This window comes from Pseudophryne corroboree, chromosome 9, assembly GCF_028390025.1.
Source record: "Pseudophryne corroboree isolate aPseCor3 chromosome 9, aPseCor3.hap2, whole genome shotgun sequence".
Classification (NCBI taxonomy): domain Eukaryota; kingdom Metazoa; phylum Chordata; class Amphibia; order Anura; family Myobatrachidae; genus Pseudophryne; species Pseudophryne corroboree.
This window is the reverse complement of record NC_086452.1, coordinates 349891434-349913252: the sequence shown is the minus strand read 5'-3', so window position 1 is coordinate 349913252 and position 21819 is coordinate 349891434. Positions and strand designations below refer to the sequence as shown.

Genomic DNA, 21819 nt, shown 5'->3' with positions numbered 1-21819 from the left:
TTTAGGCAGACGTTCAGACGTATCCTCACATAACTTGTTCTGGGTAGGGATGAGCGGGTTCGGTTCCCTGAGAACCGAACCCTACTGAACATCACGTCCGGAGTCCGGATCCGATTCGGGACTTCACGCCAGACTCGGAAACCAGAAAGAGGCAAAACGTCATCATCCCGCTGTCGGATTATCACGGGTTTTGGATTCCATATAAGGAGCCACGCGTCACCGCCATTTTAACTCCGGAATTGATGAGTGTAGCGAGAGGACGTGTCTCCTCAGTGTCCGTGCGGGAAAGTGGTGTGGCGTGTGGGGTGGCGACCTGCTCTTATGTGTCATTCCAGTGCTGTCTTGTGCTGCATCAGTCCAGTGGTGGGGTCTTGTGCTGCATCAGTCGAGTCACAGTGGTGGTGTCCTGTGCTGCCATTAGTCCAGTGCTGCTGTATAAGTCCAGTCCAGTGCAGTGGTGCCGTGTTGTGCTGCATCAGTCCAGTGGTGGTGTCCTCTGCTGCCAAAAGTCCAGTGGTGGTGTCCTGTGCTACCATAAGTCCAGTGCTGCTGCTGTATAAGGCCAGTCCAGTGATGCTGTGTTGTGCTGCATCAGTCCAGTGGTGGTGTCCTTTGTTGCCATAAGTCCAGTGGGGGTGTCCATTGCTGCCATAAGTCCAGTGCTGCCATATAAGTCCAGTCCAGTTGTGCTGCTGTATAAGTCCAGGGTTACTGCCGTATAAGTCCAGTGGTACTGCCGTATAAGTCCAGGGGTACTGCCGTATAAGTCCAGGGGTACTGCCGTATAAGTCCAGGGTTACTGCCGTATAAGTCCAGTGGTACTGCCGTATAAGTCATGGGGTACTGCTGCATAATTCCAGGGGTACTGCCGCATAATTCCAGGGGTACTGCGGTATAAATCCAGTCCGGTGGTACTGCCATACAAGTCCAGGGGTACTGGTGTATAACTCCAGTGGTACTGCCGTATAAGTCCAGTCCAGTGGTACTGCCGTATAAGTCCAGGGATACTGCTGTATAAGTCCAGGGGTACTGTTGTATAAGTCCAAGGGTACTGCCATATAAGTCTGGGGGTACTGCCGTATAAGTTCAGTCCAATGGTGCAGCTGTATAAGTCCAGGTGTATTGCTGCATAAGTCCAGGGGTACTGCCGTATAAGTCCACCAATATTGTATGTGTATTACATCTGGGTAAATTCCAGCACGTCCCATGTTTTGCACATACAATTAATTTGATGGGGCAGAATTTTGGTAAAAATGACAAGGGCGTGCAGGAGATACTGTCGGTACCCAAAAAATTGCGGGCCACTTTCGACATTCAGCCACTGCGTGCCACTCCTAGATGGGCCAGGTGTTTGTGCCGCACACTTGTGTCGCTTATCTTAGTCATCCAGCTACCTCATTACACCTCTTTTTCTTCTTGGCATGTTGTGCTGTTTGGGGCCTAGTTTTTAAAAGTGCCATTGTGTCTGCCACTGCAGTGCCACTCCTAGATGGGCCAGGTGTTTGTGCCGCTTATCTTAGTCATCCAGCTACCTCATTGCACCTCTTTTTCTTATTTGCATGATGAGCTGTTTGGGGCCTAGTTTTTAAAAGTGCCATCCTGTCTGCCACTGCAGTGCCACTCCTAGATGGGCCAGGTGTTTGTGCCGCACACTTGTGTTGCTTAGCAAAGTCATCCAGCTACCTCAGTGCAACCTTTTGGCCTAAAAACAATATTATGAGGTGTTCAGAATAGTCTGGAAATGAATGTTATTGAGGTCAATAATACCGTAGGATCAACATTACCTCCAAATTCTGTGATTTTAGCTGTTTTTGTGTTTTTTTTCAAAAATCATCCAGATCCAAAAACACGAAAAGTGCCCGCTGCACATCTCTAGTTCTGGGGTAATCTATGTTTCACCCCTGGACTTGAAAATTCACGTTTTCTTAATTGGAGAGATAAGGGGATTTCTGCCATAAGAGACCCAGGAGGCAAAACTATGTTGTCTTTTCCTGAACTTCAATTGAAATTTAAAATCCCTAACCAAGATTTTTTTATGTATTGCCAAAGTCAGAAAAATATCACGCTGCACGTTGCCATATATTCACCTCATGCGCGTGCCTGCTGCACGTGCACATTCTCTCCAGTGCGTGCGGATACTCGCAGCCGCCCATGGCGCCTCGGCCATGCGCTCGAGCGCATGATATGTGCATTTACGGTAGACTTTGTGTGCGTCTAGCGGGCGACTCAATCGTTTAATGATAGAACCAAATAGCATGTTTTATAGGTAATGTTCCCTTTAGTAATAACTGTAAGTTTGTTTAATGTGACTTGTTCACGGACTTGGGAATCCCTCTTTGCGTGGTACAAAGGGTCTGTTTAAGGTTGAACAGTGGTGTCTGGTACCTAACCGAAGAGTATTTTAATAGCAATAATCCGGTGTTGGTTAGGTAAAGATTAATCGCTCCTGCGTGTAGTTATGACCATTAGTAGTTTCTGGACATATTCTATATTTGCAGTTCATTATCCATGCGGCGGGAATCCGGAGATTCCCACCCACCTGAGCTGTTTGAAATAGTCACAGCCCACCTGTTCAATTCCACCTATGACCTTTTGTTATAGTGCAGAGAGACATTCCTGTGTCCAATGAACAATAAGGTTGTAGGGCCCTTTGAAGTACACTGTAGGTTGTGTATATAAGGGTCACTGTCCCCAGACCGGCCAGTACTCTCTCTTCAACAGTTATCGCTGATAATTGGAGGACTGGATTCCGGTTGCGCCTGCGAGTGTTCCCCGTATGGTATGTTTCTCTGTTGCCACTTTGTTACCCGTGTAATGTTAGCCATTCAGTCTTAGTCTATGTATTTGTATTTGCGATTGTTTACTATTTGCGTATATTTCTGCCTAGATATCCTGTTAGAATTATATGTTAGCCTGTAGTGTATGACTTGTTAACTGTTTCTCTTTTCGATATCACTAAAAGCTTGTCAGTAAAGGTGTTGGATCCTTAGCACGGTATCGTGTGTTCATTACATTGCAGTGGGTAATAGGAGCGTCACGATCGCTCAAACAGCTTTAGTGTTAACTAGGTTAAGCAGCGTTATATCGCTACAGTGTTTCAGTACAAGATTTACAGTATAAGAGTATCCTTTCTGTGTGTTACATTCAAGGTTTACTGATTACCATCTTGTAAGCGTCTGCGCCGCTCGTGATCTCCTCGTGGTCTCGAGCGTACGCTACGCTAGTAGTGTAGCATTACGGTAGTCGCTCGCCTATAGCGTGCTCGACACCACGCATTAAGCTGTGAGCGAGCATGCCGCATGTGCGTCTCGATCACGGCCGAGCGTATGCTACGCTAAGTGCGTACTGTGTCTCTTAACCTTGTATAGTGTTTAATATAGGATAAATATTAGGCTTTATCAATTGGGGGCTCCTCCGCTCTTCACATATCTGCACTAGGTAACTTTAGCAGACATTATTGGTCAGCAAAGGGCGGGAAGGTGGTATCCCTCGTAGTGCTGACCAGATAAGCGTCTGCTTCGCTTAGTAAGGAGTGCTGAAGGAATCCGGAACCGGAGGTAAGAACAATACGCTATTATCTTTTAAAACTGTTTATTTCTGTTTTTGCATACGCACACACATACGCACGCACACATCTACATTGTTGCAGCTCACTCTCTTGTTGCCATTAGAATTGATTATTAGACACGTGCTGAAGAAATCTGGTGCTATTTAGTTGAGATTAAATAGGATAATTTTTAAGGGAATAATTGTAAAGGACACGCACACAGCATAGCAAATACTGTGTGGTGTACGGTAAGCGATCATAGTTGAATATCGTTTACATTGATAAAAGCGTGTTGATTGTGTCGCTGTGGGTATATCTGCACTTTGTGCATACGTGTCTCGGACAACGTGCGAGATCACGTACGTGACGCAAAGGCATACGCACGTGGCGTGTTTTACGCAACGGAGCGTACGGATACGCCCACTGAGACTCAAATCACACAATAACCTTGTTTAGGGTGGGCGGTATAGTACAGCCACCTGATAATAGCACACGGTTGTTCAGTTTTTCAAAAAAAGTATTAGTTAAAAGGAAACCTTTTTCTACTGCAAAACCCAGGGATTAGACCCCTACCTCTATGAAAGGAATTTCTGTACAGAAAAAGATCAGTGTGTATATGAGTGAGTAGGAGTGAGTGTGGAACTTAAGGTATTATTTTTGTGAACCCACAAATCGGGATCCCGTCGGAGACCACATCAGGTGAGTGGACACTTGGTGGCGTGGGACTAGCTCACCCGCGTTAACATTGTATAAGGTAAAGGAGCAAGTAGTTTCCGCAGACAAAAGGACTGCGAGGTATTTAAGCGCAGCCCCGGGGGTTTGGCGTAGCACCCATATAGTCAAGTTAAAGCTCCGGCTGAAGGTTTCGCAGCCTAAACAACCGATTCCGCTGGTCGTAAGGCGGATAAGTAATAGTTACTTATACGCAGTGCGACTGTACCGCACGTAATTGTGTGCATTAGTTTGTTACCTTGATACCCATCAACAATTTACTGTGGGATCATAAACGCTATTTGTACATTCTAACGTGATTTGTGTAGGTGTTTGTAATTTTAAGGGAGTTTCGCTGTTCACTCAGGAAATCTCTAACAACCAATACTTATTGGGGAGGGTAGCATACTCCCACGCGCCCCAGTAAATAGAGGTTACAGGACGGAAGTGAGTGAAGGCACTAGTTGAACTTTCACCGTCGCCTTACCGAGGGCAAGTTGGTCTGTTTGTAAGAATTAGCTAAGACAGCAATATCTGCAAACGATGGGGGCCAGTTGTTCAAAGAAGGGACGTCCAACAAGGGTTCACGTTGGTAGTTGCTGGCCCAAAGTATATATATGGCACGGTATATAATGTGTGAAAAATACGGATCACACACACAGGTATTATGCAAAGAATGGGAACGTATGACAGAGGATGATGGGGAACAGTTTCCCCGGGTAGGCAGTCTGAACCCTGATGTATTGCAGAATCTAAGAAAAAGGATAGGTCTAATAAAATCTGCAAAGCAGAGGATTAGACATTATGATTGTTTACAGATATGGCAACAGGAAAGTGAAATACAACAGGAATTAGCTCAGAAAGCAATTCCAAATCCTGGTAGAAATCTAGTAGCAACGGCACCACCACCATATATAGTAGGGGACAAAGTGGCTGCAGAGAATGACATGCGGGTGTACGATAAGAGTGCACTTAATCAATGTAGTAGTGATAAGGTTAAGATAAAAGTTAATGCAAATGTTGATACTAACGCTAACCCATGCAAGTTGTATCCTATGTTAAACTTCCCCCAGGAATACGACCAAGAAGATGAGCCCACTACGATTTCAGCTCTCTCTCTAGCGGCCACCATAAGCGATACTTCAGTGGGCATCGCCCAACCAGTAAGATTGGCATCTAAAGCCCATAGCTCAGGGACAGGTGAGGTTGTGTCTACAGGTAAGTACGGCACTGTACAATATGCTGAAACTATTGCACCATACACTGAAGAATCAAACCAGAGTGAAGTAATTAATATTAACCCTGTTAGAGTAATAGCGGTCCCCAATGGTAAGACTGACACAAATGGAGCCACACCCATTAGGAATATTGCAATGCACTGTCCCTGGTCCCGAGCAGAATTAAGAACAATTTTGTCTGAATTTCCTGATCCCAGAAAAGATTTAGCCGCATGCCAGAGGTTCATTAAGGACCTAGGTAACTCCACTGAACCTAACAACAAAGATTGGCGGACACTACTGCGGGCATGTCTGCCCTCTAGTATTGACCCCATAAAGTTTATAGACGACTGTAAATTAGATGAGGAGGTACCCCTTACGGATGAATATAATCAAGACAATGTAACCAGAATCAATCTGCAGTTGGGAATATACTTCCCAGCTGTAGTAAAATGGAACAAAATATTCTCCATTAAACAAATGGAAGGGGAAACTGCCCCTGACTATTTCCACAGGGCATTGGAGGAAATGGCTAAATATACTGGGATCGTGGACATTGAGGCAAATATACACCATAGAGAGGTAGCGGTGTCCGTCTTGATGGACGGTTTAAAGGAGGTATTAAGGAGTAGAGTACAAACTACTCAACCTAACTGGAGAGGTATGTCGGTGGCCGCCTTAAGAGAGACTGCTGTTGGGCACGACAGGAACATCACAAGACGCAGGGAGTCACAAAGTGATAGACTGATGGCAATAAGTATCCAGGCCCTTACAACAAGGCCGCCTCAGTCCCGATCACAGACCCCTGGTGGTAAGCCGTATGTGGTAAAATGTTACAATTGTAACAGGGAAGGACATTTTGCACGTAACTGTACAAATAACTCACATAATGCACATAAAAACCCTAGACAACGACATGACATACGAAATTGGGATCAAGGACCGCAGAGACGGAGTTATGAGCCACACGCAGGGGAAACAAGAAGGTATCCCCCAAAAAGAGACTGGCAAGTCTCTGATAATACCCATTTACCCCCTTCACAGGTAATAGCTGCCACTGCAATGCAGGGAGGTCACCACGCACCATAGGGGTGTGGTCACACCTGTAATCTGCAGCCAGTGAAATTAATTGCGAGCCTTGGAAGTGAACCCGAGGTTACAATTGATGTAGCTGGTAAATCTCTAAATTTCCTTGTAGATACGGGGGCGGCCAAGTCAGTGATAAATTCGACCGTGGGCATGAGAACCACTGGTAAAACAATTCCAGCCATGGGAGTAACAGGAGTAGTACGACAATACCCTTTAAGCAAACCAACAGAGGTTACGATAGGGCCTTTGCATACCAAGCATTCTTTTCTGCTGGCTGCATCGGCTCCGACTAATCTCTTAGGGAGAGATTTACTGTGCAAAATGGGATGCGTCATATATTGTACTCCTGAAGGTGTGTTCTTGGACATACCCGAAAACCAAGCTCAGGAAGCACAAGATATGTTAGACTCCCCAACAAGATTAATGTAACACACTGTTGTTGTAAATAGGTGTCCGTCCAGGGTAGAAGAAATGATTTCCCAGATACCGGAATCACTTTGGACCAAGGACGGACAAGACACTGGATTGATGGCAAATGTAGCCCCAGTAGTTGTGCAAGTAAAAGATGGTAGGATAGCTCCAAAAATCCCACAATATCCTCTGAAGCCAGAGGTGGAGTTAGGAGTTTACCCTGTAATAGAGCGCTTGCTACAACAGGGCATTCTGGTAAGGACGTCCAGCACTGCAAATAGTCCCATCTTCCCTGTTAAAAAGAGTGGGGGGAGGGGTTATAGATTAGTGCAGGATCTAAGAGGGGTCAACAAAATAGTTGAGAGTCAATTCCCCGTAGTGCCAAATCCAGCTGTCATCCTAATGCAAATCCCTCCCACTGCCAAATTTTTCACTGTGATTGACCTCTGCTCCGCTTTCTTCTCGGTACCTCTGCACACTGACAGTCAATACTTATTTGCATTCACATACAGGGGAGTTCAATATACATGGACTCGCTTACCCCATGTCATGACTGAGGTTTTTGTGAACCCGGTGTAGTGAAGTCTGTGCGGGCGACTGGAGGATTATGTGAATACTACCACTGACCTGGTTTGGAAATGTTGTGGACTCGAGTATTCTTCCGATGACTGGGAAGAGGAACCGCGGCAGAGATGGCCGAATCTAGGCTCTCCTCATACAGGATTAGGTCGGCAGACAGGAAGCACGTGGGGGCGCTGAAGGTCTCCTGAAAGACAGAACTGGAAAGGCGCTGATGAATCAGTGAAGAATACCAGGTTCAACTGTGCTAAAGGGCACGGGATGCTTGGAGACACTGAGGTGCTTGGAGACACTGAGGTGCTTGAGGACACTGAGGTGCTTGAGGACACTGAGGTGCTTGAGGACACTGAGGTGCTTGAGGACACTGAGGTGCTTGAGGACACTGGGGTGCTTGAGGACACTGAGGTGCTTGAGGACACTGAGGTGCTTGAGGACACTAAGGTGCTTGGGGACACTGAGGTGCTTGGGGACACTGAGGTGCGTAGAGGCACTGGGATGCGTGGAGGCACGGAGGTACTAAGGCACGGAGGTGCTGAGGCACGGAGGTACTGAGGCACGGAGGTGCTGGAAGCACGGAGGTACTGAGGCACGGAGGTGCTGGAAGCACGGAGGTACTGAGGCACGGAGGTGCTGGAAGCACGGAGGTACTGAGGCACGGAGGTACTGAGGCACGGTGGTACTGAGGCACGGAGGTACTGAGGCACGGATATGATGAGGCACTAAGGTACTGAGTCACGGAGGTGCTGGAAGCACGGAGGTACTGAGGCACGAGGTGCTGGAAGCACGGAGATGCTGAGGCACGAGGTACTGAGGCACGGAGGTACTGAGTCACGGAGGTGCTGGAAGCACGGAGGTACTGAGGCACGGAGGTGCTGGAAGCATGGAGGTACTGAGGCACGGAGGTACTGAGGCACGAGGTGCTGGAAGCACGGAGATGCTGAGGCACGAGGTACTGAGGCACGGAGGTACTGAGTCACGGAGGTCCCAACTACAACAGTAGTAAAACTGAAACACGACTTCTGTGGTTTTCAGTGGAGAACACGGAATTCAGTACTGTGCCTTTAAGACGAAACATTGCAGCTGTGCCTTTACATTGAGACTCAGGGAAAATGATGAAATCAAATGGCAACACACAAGTAAACCAAACGGTAACAAGGGAACAGAGTTCCCACAGGAACTTAGGTACAAAGGTTACCTTAAGGGAGCTCAGCATAAGACTCACACAAGGCTGTATGTGACATGAGGAACTGGCCCAGATTCCAACTCAGCCTCCTGATTTATACTTCCTGGTCCCTGATGATTGGTGGGCAGGATTAGGTGATGTAGAGAGTCTCAGGCTGGCAGAGGATTGGACAACTCTGGGTCAGGTGAAGTCACTGTCATGTGACTACTCTAGAGGAGGCTGTGAAGTGCAGCGAGGCCTAGCAGGCCGAGAGAACACTGAAGCCTGAACTTCAGATTACTGAATTCAGCCTCACACAGGAGATCACCACAGGTGGAGCTAATTAACTATTACCTCTCAGGCAGAGAACTCAGGAAAACTGACAAGCTGTTTAACTCCGTGAGTGAAAAGACACAGGATCCAGGACAGATGGCAGGGGTAAGTCACCAAATATAAAACCTACAGTCAGGATTGTGACAGTATCCCCCTCTTCAAGGGTGGACTCCGGACACCCATCTTGAATCTTAGAGGAACTTGAGAAATTCATACAGAAGAATTTAGGACCTTCGTTGATGCAGATTCCAAAGGTTTAGGACTAAATTCTTTAACTACAGCGTTACTGAAAGTCTGTAAGTCATGGAACACAGGATCATTACTCTCAAAGAGCATGTTGGCCCACTCCAAAGCTCTTCCTCTGAATGCCAGGAACAGATATCGAGTAACGTTGGAAAGAGTTACTGCACCTGAAGGATCAGACTCCATCCGAGAGAGAAATTGTTCAACCAGAGCGGCATATTGCAATAAATCTCCATCAAAGTAAATAGGTGGAAAACCATCAGACGAAAGCTTAGAGGATGAAACTGAAGAAAGCTTTGGCTGGACGAGTAGGACTGGATTGGATCCGAGGATACTTGAATTGGCTGGAGCCAAAGGAGACGGACCAGGCTGGTCCTGGAGTATTGCTGGACCGGCTGGAACCGGGACGGACTGACCAGGCGGAGCCTGGAGTATTGATGGACCGGCTGGAACCGGAACGGACTGGCCAAGCTGGGCCTGGAGTATTGCTGGACCGGCTGGAACCGGGACGGACTGACCAGGCGGAGCCTGGAGTATTGATGGACCGGCTGGAACCGGGACGGACTGACCAGGCGGAGCCTGGAGTATTGCTGGACCGGCTGGAACCGGGACGGACTGACCAGGCTGGGCCTGGAGTATTGCTGGACCGGCTGGAACCGGGACGGACTGACCAGGCTGGGCCTGGAGTATTGCTGGACCGGCTGGAACCGGGACGGACTGACCAGGCAGGGCCTGGAGTATTGCTGGACCGGCTGGAACCGGGACGGGCTGAGCCCTTTCTTCACAGGGCTGGGCTGAGGCAAGAGCCCCCACTTCACGGGGCTGGGCTGAGGCAAGAGCCCCCACTCCACGGGGCTGGGCTGAGGCAAGAGCCCCCTCTTCACGGGGCTGGGCTGAGGCAAGAGCCCCCTCTTCACGGGGCTGGGCTGAGGCAAGAGCCCCCTCTTCACGGGGCTGGGCTGAGGCAAAAGCCCCCTCTTCACGGGGCTGGGCAGCACTCTGTAGACTCTCTGGCTGGGCAGCACTCTGTAGACTCTCTGGCTGGGCAGCACTCTGTAGACTCTCTGGCTGGGCAGCACTCTGTAGACTCTCTGGCTGGGCAGCACTCTGTAGACTCTCTGGCTGGGCAGCACTCTGTAGAATCTCTGGCTGGGCAGCACTCTGTAGAATCTCTGGCTGGGCAGCACTCTGTAGAATCTCTGGCTGGGCAGCACTCTGTAGAATCTCTGGCTGGGCAGCACTCTGTAGAATCTCTGGCTGGGCAGCACTCTGTAGAATCTCTGGCTGGGCAGCACTCTGTAGAATCTCTGGCTGGGCAGCACTCTGTAGAATCTCTGGCTGGGCAGCACCCTGTAGACTCTCTGGGGCTGGGCGCTCTGAACCCCTCACTGGGGCTGGACGCTCTGAAGACGCCCCTCCTGGGGCTGGACGCTCTGAATACGCCCCTCCTGGGGCTGGACGCTCTGAAGACGCCCCTCCTGGGGCTGGACGCTCTGAAGACGCCCCTCCTGGGGCTGTGGACACGGACTCCTCTGTGACTGTAAATGGCTTGAACATTCTTCTCTGGACACCCAACTTGGGATAACCACCGGACCCCAGTCATAAATTTGAGTCTCTCTCAGAAGAGTAGCCTTCTTGATACCCCCGTCAGCAGCAGATGGATCGGATACTGTGGATGACTTGTAGACATGAGCACTATGATACTGAGATTTGTCACTATTACCTGGCTTGCGAAGAATACAGTCTTTAACAAAATGACCAGAATTTCCACAGTAAAGACAGAGATGTAGCTCCTTACGCCGCTGACGTTCAGCTTCAGAGAGCTTGGGCCGTGGATAGCTCTGATGAAAAACTTTCCCTTGCGCAGAGGAAGAGACTCTATTAACTGAATGGGACAAAACAGGATCAACAACGTTGGTAGTATTCCTGAGGAGATCAGGCATCACAGAGAGAATACTAGGCAAAAGTTCTTGTAACTGTAGTAACATCTGGTAGAAAATCTGCAGTTGGTCAGGAGTCTTAGAGCAGAAGGTCATAGAATCTCTGGAGGACGAATTCCGCTGCAGACACTGTGCCAATCGATGCTGAGTCGACTCCAGACCTCCCAAGCGTCCTGCAATATTGCTTAGGAGGTCATGCGTCAGACAAACACTTTCGGCCGGGTCCATGTGGCCAGTTCCTACTGTCATGACTGAGGTTTTTGTGAACCCGGTGTAGTGAAGTCTGTGCGGGCGACTGGAGGATTATGTGAATACTACCACTGACCTGGTTTGGAAATGTTGTGGACTCGAGTATTCTTCCGATGACTGAGAAGAGGAACCGCGGCAGAGATGGCCGAATCTAGGCTCTCCTCATACAGGATTAGGTCGGCAGACAGGAAGCACGTGGGGGCGCTGAAGGTCTCCTGAAAGACAGAACTGGAAAGGCGCTGATGAATCAGTGAAGAATACCAGGTTCAACTGTGCTAAAGGGCACGGGATGCTTGGAGACACTGAGGTGCTTGGAGACACTGAGGTGCTTGAGGACACTGAGGTGCTTGAGGACACTGAGGTGCTTGAGGACACTGAGGTGCTTGGGGACACTGAGGTGCTTGGGGACACTGAGGTGCTTGGGGACACTGAGGTGCGTAGAGGCACTGGGATGCGTGGAGGCACGGAGGTACTAAGGCACGGAGGTGCTGAGGCACGGAGGTACTGAGGCACGGAGGTGCTGGAAGCACGGAGGTACTGAGGCACGGAGGTGCTGGAAGCACGGAGGTACTGAGGCACGGAGGTGCTGGAAGCACGGAGGTACTGAGGCACGGAGGTACTGAGGCACGGATATGATGAGGTACTGAGTCACGGAGGTGCTGGAAGCACGGAGGTACTGAGGCACGAGGTGCTGGAAGCACGGAGATGCTGAGGCACGAGGTACTGAGGCACGGAGGTACTGAGTCACGGAGGTGCTGGAAGCACGGAGGTACTGAGGCACGGAGGTGCTGGAAGCATGGAGGTACTGAGGCACGGAGGTACTGAGGCACGAGGTGCTGGAAGCACGGAGATGCTGAGGCACGAGGTACTGAGGCACGGAGGTACTGAGTCACGGAGGTCCCAACTACAACAGTAGTAAAACTGAAACACGACTTCTGTGGTTTTCAGTGGAGAACACGGAATTCAGTACTGTGCCTTTAAGACGAAACATTGCAGCTGTGCCTTTACATTGAGACTCAGGGAAAATGATGAAATCAAATGGCAACACACAAGTAAACCAAACGGTAACAAGGGAACAGAGTTCCCACAGGAACTTAGGTACAAAGGTTACCTTAAGGGAGCTCAGCATAAGACTCACACAAGGCTGTATGTGACATGAGGAACTGGCCCAGATTCCAACTCAGCCTCCTGATTTATACTTCCTGGTCCCTGATGATTGGTGGGCAGGATTAGGTGATGTAGAGAGTCTCAGGCTGGCAGAGGATTGGACAACTCTGGGTCAGGTGAAGTCACTGTCATGTGACTACTCTAGAGGAGGCTGTGAAGTGCAGCGAGGCCTAGCAGGCCGAGAGAACACTGAAGCCTGAACTTCAGATTACTGAATTCAGCCTCACACAGGAGATCACCACAGGTGGAGCTAATTAACTATTACCTCTCAGGCAGAGAACTCAGGAAAACTGACAAGCTGTTTAACTCCGTGAGTGAAAAGACACAGGATCCAGGACAGATGGCAGGGGTAAGTCACCAAATATAAAACCTACAGTCAGGATTGTGACACCCCAAGGTTTCATAGACAGTCCAAGTATTTTCTCACAAGCTCTGCATGATTGTTTACAGTCTTTCCAACCAGTGAGTGGATCAGTATTGATACAGTACGTGGACGATTTACTACTGTGTTCAGATTCACTGGAAGCGTCCCTGAGAGATACGAAACAGCTCCTGTTTCATCTTTCAGACACAGGACACAAGGTTTCCAAAGACAAGTTGCAATTATGCCAGACCCGTGTGAAGTATTTGGGACACTGTCTAACACAAGGACTGAGACACCTTACCGCTGATAGAATTCAAGCAATTCGTGACATGACCCTGCCACAAACCCAGCAACAGATTAGAACGTTTTTAAGCATGTGTGGGTATTGCCGTAACTGGATCCCAGGTTTTTCCATACTGGCCTTACCTTTGCAGGAAATGGTCTCATCAAGCAAACCTGATCGGATTTCGCACACAGACGAATCTGAGATGGCATTTGAGAGACTTAAACAGTGCCTAACGCAGGCACCAGCATTAGGTATGCCAGACTATGGGAAACCCTTTGAGCTGTACGGAACAGAGAGTGCTGGGTGCGCAGCAGGTGTATTAACCCAGAAGCATGGTGATGCCAGCAGGCCGGTAGCTTACTACAGCGCCCAGCTTGACACTGTAGCGCGATCCCTCCCCACATGCTTGCGAAGTGTTGCAGCGATAGCATTGCTAGTCACAAAAAGCGAAGATGTAGTGCTAGGACACAACCTCACAATTCATACACCACATGCAGTGTCAGCCTTACTAAATTCTGCCCAAACCAGACACGTCTCATCAGCGCGGTTTACAAGATGGGAATTGGCATTGATGGCCCCCGTAAACATTACCATAAGGAGATGCAGCGCATTAAATCCTGCTACGTATCTCCCAGGTGTGCCTGGACAGGCACAAAGGGTGGAGGATGAGAGTAATGGTGAAGGAGGATTTAATACAGAGGATGACACACATGATTGTATGGAATATTTGACCCAAAATTTCACGGCAAGGCCTGACATCAGTGACAACCCACTGGAAGATGTAGATTTTACTTTCTACACTGACGGTAGTTGTCACAGACAGACGGACTCGGGAGACTTGTGTACTGGATACGCAGTCGTAGATGACCAAGGTACCATAGAAGCAGAACCGCTAGGCCCACCTCACTCAGCACAAGTTGCTGAACTGGTTGCCCTAACCAGAGCATGTGAATTGGCTAAGGGCAAGTCAGCCAATATCTACACAGATTCTAGGTACGCATTCGGAGTAGTCCATGATTTCGGAGCCCTATGGCGCCTCATAAATTTCATGACGGCAGCTGGCACACCCGTAGCGCATGCAGCCCACATCAAAAGACTTCTAACAGCGATACAGGAACCCGACAGAGTGGCTGTTATCAAGTGTAAAGCTCACACATATAGCCAAGACCCGGTATCACTTGGTAACAGCAGAGCAGACGAAGCTGCTAAATCAGCAACTGGTACCCCCAGACAGACAGACACCACACAACTGATGGTATTTAATACTGTAAACACACAGAAATTGTGTGAAATGCAAAATTTGTGTTCCCCACAGGAAAAGGCAGTTTGGAGGTCAAAAGGATATGGCCAGGAGTCCTCAGGACTCTGGACAGATGGACATGGTAAACCAGTGGCACCAAGAGCATACCTTCCAAGTCTAGCGGAAGCAGCACACGGGCTGACTCATTTAGGCAAAGAAGGGATGTGTAAGCTAGTAAGAGCTTATTGGTGCGCCCCAGGATTTTCTTCCCATGCAGGTAAGAGAGCGATGACATGCCTCACCTGCTTGAGGAAGAATATCGGAAAGGCAATACCGACAGAGCCATCTCATATCCCTCCAATAGATGGCCCTTTCCAGGTGATACAAATTGATTTCATACAATTGCCACCTTGGAGAAATTTAAAGTATGTTTTGGTTTGTATTGATGTATTTTCAAATTGGGTTGAAGCATTTCCTGCGGCCACAAATACCGCTGTGTTTACTGCAAAGAAAATTGTGCAGGAATTTGTGTGTAGGTACGGTATCCCTAGAATAATTGAAAGTGATAGGGGTACCCACTTTACAGGTGAAGTCTTTCAAACAATGTGTAAATTGATGGGAATTAATAGTAAGCTGCATACTCCGTATCGCCCCCAGGCGAGTGCAAAGGTGGAAAGAGTTAACAGCACTATTAAAAATAAATTGAGCAAGGTAATGACTGAAACAGGACTGTTATGGCCCGAAGCTTTGCCAATTGTATTGTACAGCATCAGAACCACTCCCAGGTCCCCTCTTAATCTGTCTCCTTTTGAAATTCTGTTTGGTCGACAACCCCATGTTATGATTAACCCCCAGGATGATTTGAAATGTAACAATGAAGTAACCGTAAAGTACTTGGTTAAGATGAGTAAGCAATTGAGGAATCAGAATGATAATTTAAAGTTGGTGATTCCTGATTTGCCAGACAGTAATTGTCATGACATTGAACCTGGGGATTATGTAATGATATGGAATTTTCTACGCTCAGGTTGCCTTATTGACAGATGGGAAGGACCATATCAAGTCTTATTGACCAGCACAACTGCTTTGAAGGTTGCCGAGAGAGAGACTTGGGTCCATTCGTGTCATTGTAAAAAGGTCACTGACCCAGAGAGGTCCCGTGATAAAGAACAGACGGTAGAGGTTGTATCACTAGAGTGTCTGTTCAGGGAGGATTGAGACGACACCTGAGCGCTGAGGATAATAAGACCAGAAGCTTGTCGAGCCAGATTTCTTTTTCCCATTTGTTATTTTCTCCAGTTCCCACCTCCCTCATATTTCCCTTCCCCCTTCTTAGTTTTCTCCTTTTACTCCTCAAAGATGGACTTGCCCCAAGAGACTGTGATTCGGATTTTCCTGTTGACCATGATGTTGACCAGAGCAGTCTGTTTCGGTGAGAGTACCATGGAAGTCGAGAAAGGATCTGGAATGGGTTCTGATGACCAGGATGGAGGCGTAGTTTTCCAAGAACAACATAATCACCGAGTAAAGGCGAGTATCAGAAAACGATCTGATAGCATTGACAATAGAAGGAATTGTGAAGGATTGTTAGCTGAAGAGAACTGCATCTGTAGGCATTGTGAAAATATAGTTGAGGATGGGTGCATAAAGAAATGTCAGTCCAGTTTTAATGTCCACATGGACCGGCATCCATTGAGTGACTATCACTCCTTAGTGGGTAAAGTGTTAAACCAGACAGACTGTTGGGTATGCTCTCAAGTACCTTAAGGCCATAGTAAATCAGGATTAGTACCATTCCCTTTAACTGTAGGAGAGGTACTTGAGCTAAGTGGCGGGAGGCCGGTGGACAAGAGGTTTAATATCTCTAGTCCTCCTAGTTTGAAGCTTCACCAATATCATGTGGATAGGTCCTTAGTGTGCTTTAACATTACCAATCCCCGAAAGCCGGGAAATTGGGAAGTGTCATGGAGTAATCAAACCATGACATTCTCACATAGAGCCGACAGATTGCCCATAGACACAGAACTTATACGCCAGATAGCCGACCATAGGAAATTCTTTCGGTATAGGTACACCTTAGGAAGTAGGATCATGCGAGTTGGAGAAGTATCACCAGGATACTGTGCACAGATCGTACAAACTGATACGTGTACTAAACAGAAGGAAGAATTAGGGTTAGGAGAGTTCACATGGAAAATCTGTAATATGGTTATGTCACACTCCGTCCCATATGTTCTCCCCGATGACGCATATTTCATATGCGGGAGGAAGGCGTATAAGTGGCTTGCCCCAAACTCAGAAGGGTTATGTTATATTGGAAAAGTAGTGCCTGAGGTAATGACTGTATCCCACACTAAAATGAAAGATATTCACCGCAGTGCCCAAGCTCCTTATACTCACACTCATTACGAGCACATCGTTAAACGGCACCTGATAGAAAGAACAGAGCATTCAGCCTCTGACCTAATCCATGAATCCACCGGGATTCAATTCCTACTCGCGTTAGATATCACTCGTACCGCTAGAGGAGTGATAAATTATAAATATATATCTGCGCTTGCAAATTTATTAGACAATATCACCGAAATGTATGACGACACCTTCAGGTACACTGGGAAAGAGTTACAAGCCTACAAAACAGAACTGGTTCAGCATAGGATGATTCTCAATTACCTCACAGCTGTGACAGGCGGGCATTGTGTTACCCTAGCGACTCAATATGGAATCAAGTGCTGCACGTACATTACAAACAGCACGGAGGACCCAGCCGAGGTCATAGACCAAAAGATGGATGACATTTTACAATTAAAATGGGAGTTCCGAAGGAAACACAATCTCACCCTTGCCGCTGTGGGTAATGAGCTGACCAGTTGGGTGTCATGGTTGAACCCACGAAGTTGGTTCTCTGGTTTAGGAGAATGGGCCCAAGGTATTATCATGGATGTAGGGAAATTTCTTTTGTGTATTCTGGGTGTCATCATATTGGTCGGTCTGATATTTAGATGCGTTCGGGTTTTAACGAAGTATAAACGTAATGCCCGAGTGATGAGTTTAAGAAGTGAAGATACTGCAACAACAACGACTAATTTGATTTATGACCCAACAATAGAGACAATGTTGTGATGAAAATGTGATTCCACGGTCCGTTTCTTTCACCCGTTTCTCCTTTGTTTTCCTCTAAGGTACAAAGACATCCGCTTGGAAGAAGAATTTGACAACCTTTTACACAGACCATTGATGGACAATGCCATAGACACCCAATATCCCTAGCGATTTTAAAATTTTACGATAGCCCAAAACTTTTGTAAGTCTATGGACATTGAGAAAGCTTTTTGCTCAAGCAATTATAGCAAAAGCATCGGGAGACTACAGTCAACATGTACATCGAGACAAGACACAAGACAAGACCTCAATCAACAAATGTATATTAAACTCACATAGTTTATGACTGCATTTACCATAATTGTTTCTTATCTTCATTTCTACAACCTTCAGATAATGACACACATAGTCGATAGGGAATATAGGCACAGATATCAGCACTCACATATCCCCCCATTCATGTATCATCAACTAAAATGTGCTCCCCCATTTTGTTGCAACCAAAAGCCGAAAAGAGCTCGGTAAAGTTTGACAGCCCATCCACAGGCCCGTAATACGGGATAAGAAGGAATTCAAATGTATACTTCGCAATACCTCGAAGTTGGTTTAAAACACGTACGGCACGATGATACATGACCCCTCAAACATGGACTCATACACACATGCTGCTTCTACTATCTCACTAGGTCATACCTTTTTCCCACCTTCTTCTCTTCTCCCTTACCCAATCATAGAAATGTATTATACATGACATATGTTTTTCTCTTTTTGAACTGTTTTAGGAAGTGGCAGTTATTGGTGACTGCCAAAGTGTGGACTGTCAAAGTCAGAAAAATATCACGCTGCACGTTGCCATATATTCACCTCATGCGCGTGCCTGCTGCACGTGCACATTCTCTCCCGTGCGTGCGGATACCCGCAGCCGCCCATGGCGCCTCGGCCATGCGCTCGAGCGCATGATATGTGCATTTACGGTAGACTTTGTGTGCGTCTAGCGGGCGACTCAATCGTTTAATGATAGAACCAAATAGCATGTTTTATAGGTAATGTTCCCTTTAGTAATAACTGTAAGTTTGTTTAATGTGACTTGTTCACGGACTTGGGAATCCCTCTTTGCGCGGTACAAAGGGTCTGTTTAAGGTTGAACAGTGGTGTCTGGTACCTAACCGAAGAGTATTTTAATAGCAATAATCCGGTGTTGGTTAGGTAAAGATTAATCGCTCCTGCGTGTAGTTATGACCATTAGTAGTTTCTGGACATATTCTATATTTGCAGTTCATTATCCATGCGGCGGGAATCCGGAGATTCCCACCCACCTGAGCTGTTTGAAATAGTCACAGCCCACCTGTTCAAATCCACCTATGACCTTTTGTTATAGTGCAGAGAGACATTCCTGTGTCCAATGAACAATAAGGTTGTAGGGCCCTTTGAAGTACACTGTAGGTTGTGTATATAAGGGTCACTGTCCCCAGACCGGCCAGTACTCTCTCTTCAACAGTTATCGCTGATAATTGGAGGACTGGATTCCGGTTGCGCCTGCAAGTGTTCCCCGTATGGTATGTTTCTCTGTTGCCACTTTGTTACCCGTGTAATGTTAGCCATTCATTCTTAGTCTATGTATTTGTATTTGCGATTGTTTACTATTTGCGTATATTTCTGCCTAGATATCCTGTTAGAATTATATGTTAGCCTGTAGTGTATGACTTGTTAACTGTTTCTCTTTTCGATATCACTAAAAGCTTGTCAGTAAAGGTGTTGGATCCTTAGCACGGTATTGTGTGTTCATTACATTGCAGTGGGTAATAGGAGCGTCACGATCGCTCAAACAGCTTTAGTGTTAACTAGGTTAAGCAGCGTTATATCGCTACAGTGTTTCAGTACAAGATTTACAGTATAAGAGTATCCTTTCTGTGTGTTACATTCAAGGTTTACTGATTACCATCTTGTAAGCGTCTGCGCCGCTCGTGATCTCCTCGTGGTCTCGAGCGTACGCTACGCTAGTAGCGTAGCATTACGGTAGTCGCTCGCCTATAGCGTGCTCGACACCACGCATTAAGCTGTGAGCGAGCGTGCCGCATGTGCGTCTCGATCACGGCCGAGCGTATGCTACGCTAAGTGCGTACCCTTACGGTACCCCATACGCCAATTGCGTACTGTGTCTCTTAACCTTGTATAGTGTTTAATATAGGATAAATATTAGGCTTTATCAGTATTTACAAATTAGACTTTTTGTTCAGTCTCTACCGCCGCCAATGCCACTAAAGGCCACCACAGACCCACTACGTACGCTAATGGTGCTCACTAAGAGTGTGCATAACGCATTAGTTACTTTCGCTCTACTTTTAGGGTTTCTTTCAGAGATAAGCTTTGTATGAAAGCCATATCTTCTTGGACAAAAGATATTTCCACTCTGGGATCTTGTGAAGGTCTATTGGATAATATTATGCTCACATTCCGATATCTCCACTCTGCCTCCTTACAAGAGGTCCATCTGAATACCCTTCATAGAGCCGATATAGCACCTAATCAGAAAGCCCATATGGTTCCAGAGGATGAAGGCTGTTGTATCAAATGCAATATGAGTAGTGATAATTTATATCATAATCTTTGGATCTGAAGGAAAATCTCTAGATTTTGGTTCAAAGTGGTTGCTTATATCAATCATACGTTTTAAATCCGGGGTGGTTAAAAACCTGTTACCGTGTCTTCTTCTTGAGTGGATACTAGGTCCAGAGAAAAAGATAATTGTTCTGGTGATTTCAGTTATACTAACAATTTCTAAGAAGCAAATCCTCACTCACTGGATTAAAAAATTCACTCCTTCTCTGATGGCAGTTAAAAATATGGTTTTAAGAGTATTATATTTCGAAAGACGTGCCTCTCTCCCAGATGTAGAATCTGGGGTTCAAAGATTCGTTAAAAAATGGGAGATAGTCTTGAGCCAGATGTGCAAATGCATATTTACAAATTATTTGAGTCCACTTCATGGTACTTGTATAGGCAAATTGATAGAAACTCTTAAAAGGCAGTTACAATCGTGGAGTACGATCATAGAATATTATAATTAGATCACTGGTTTACAGTGAGGTGTTTTGAATCCTGACCCATACTGAATGTTTGTCTAGGCCTATGGTTTTATTAATGCTGATTAGATTATTGGAGAATTTGCTTTGGATCTTCTGATTTATCAGATTTACTTTGTTATTTCTTCCTTTTCATTATTTTTATTTTTGTCTTGTCTTCCCTTTTCTCCTCTTCCTACCCCTTCCCATATTCCTATTGTACTTTAGTATGTAATTTTCTTGTAGCTGGTAGACTGTTTTTATTGTTTAGTCACTATATGCACAAAAGTACTGTATGTCAATTTAACAAATTTTTGTGAAACCGTTCCTATTGTACTTTTTTGTGGATTCTTAGGCAAGGGTATTTGTAATCCTATATGATACCGGTTTTTGTATCACCGTTACTTTTTGTTACCAATGTATCCGCATACTGTAAGTGCAATTACTTTCTTTGTGAATCTTTATAAACTTCAATAAAATTGTTTATATAGAAAAAAAAAATTGGAATAAAATCTATTTTTTATTTATTTAAAGATTTCCTGGCACTGTCCTGAGAAAACAGAGATGATAGCATGGCTGGCAACTTGCCATATATAATGTACTGTGCATATTCAAGGGCTAGGTGCTATTACTCTAATGCTGAAGTAGACTAGAAATGAAGGAATTTGTCACAGAGGCTGGGAAACAGAGAATAACATAATAGGATTAACATAATGATTAAGACCAGGGGCGTAACTAGAACTTTGTGGGCCCCTTCCAGCACCATTATTACAATGTCCTTTAGTGAAGCAGGAGAGAGACAGTGAGGGGAGTGAGAGACAAAAACGTCAGGGGAGAGAGCAAAAGAGAGGCGCAAGGAGAGAGAGAGGGAAAGAGAGGGAGGTCAGGGAATGAGAGAGGGGGTTTCATGTCAGGGAGAAAGGGACAAAGGGATGATAGGGGAAAGAGAGAGAGGGGGCATCAGGGAGAGAGAGGGGGCATCAGGGAGAGAGCTACGGTGTAAGGGGGAGAGAGAGAGACAGAGTCAGGGAGAGTGTTGGAGAGAGAGAGTGTCAGAGAGAGAAGGGGAGAAGCAAGAGAGGGAGGGGATCGAGAGGGAGAGCCAGTGTCAGGGAGA

The 21819-nt window shown here is 46.6% G+C and overlaps 1 protein-coding gene across 5 annotated transcripts in view; it reads right to left on the bottom strand.

The window, feature by feature from the left end:
• TMPRSS6 (transmembrane serine protease 6) overlaps positions 1-21819 on the bottom strand; it is a 377861-nt gene that overhangs the window by 18651 nt on the left and 337391 nt on the right. The gene's annotated exons all lie outside the window — the stretch shown is intronic.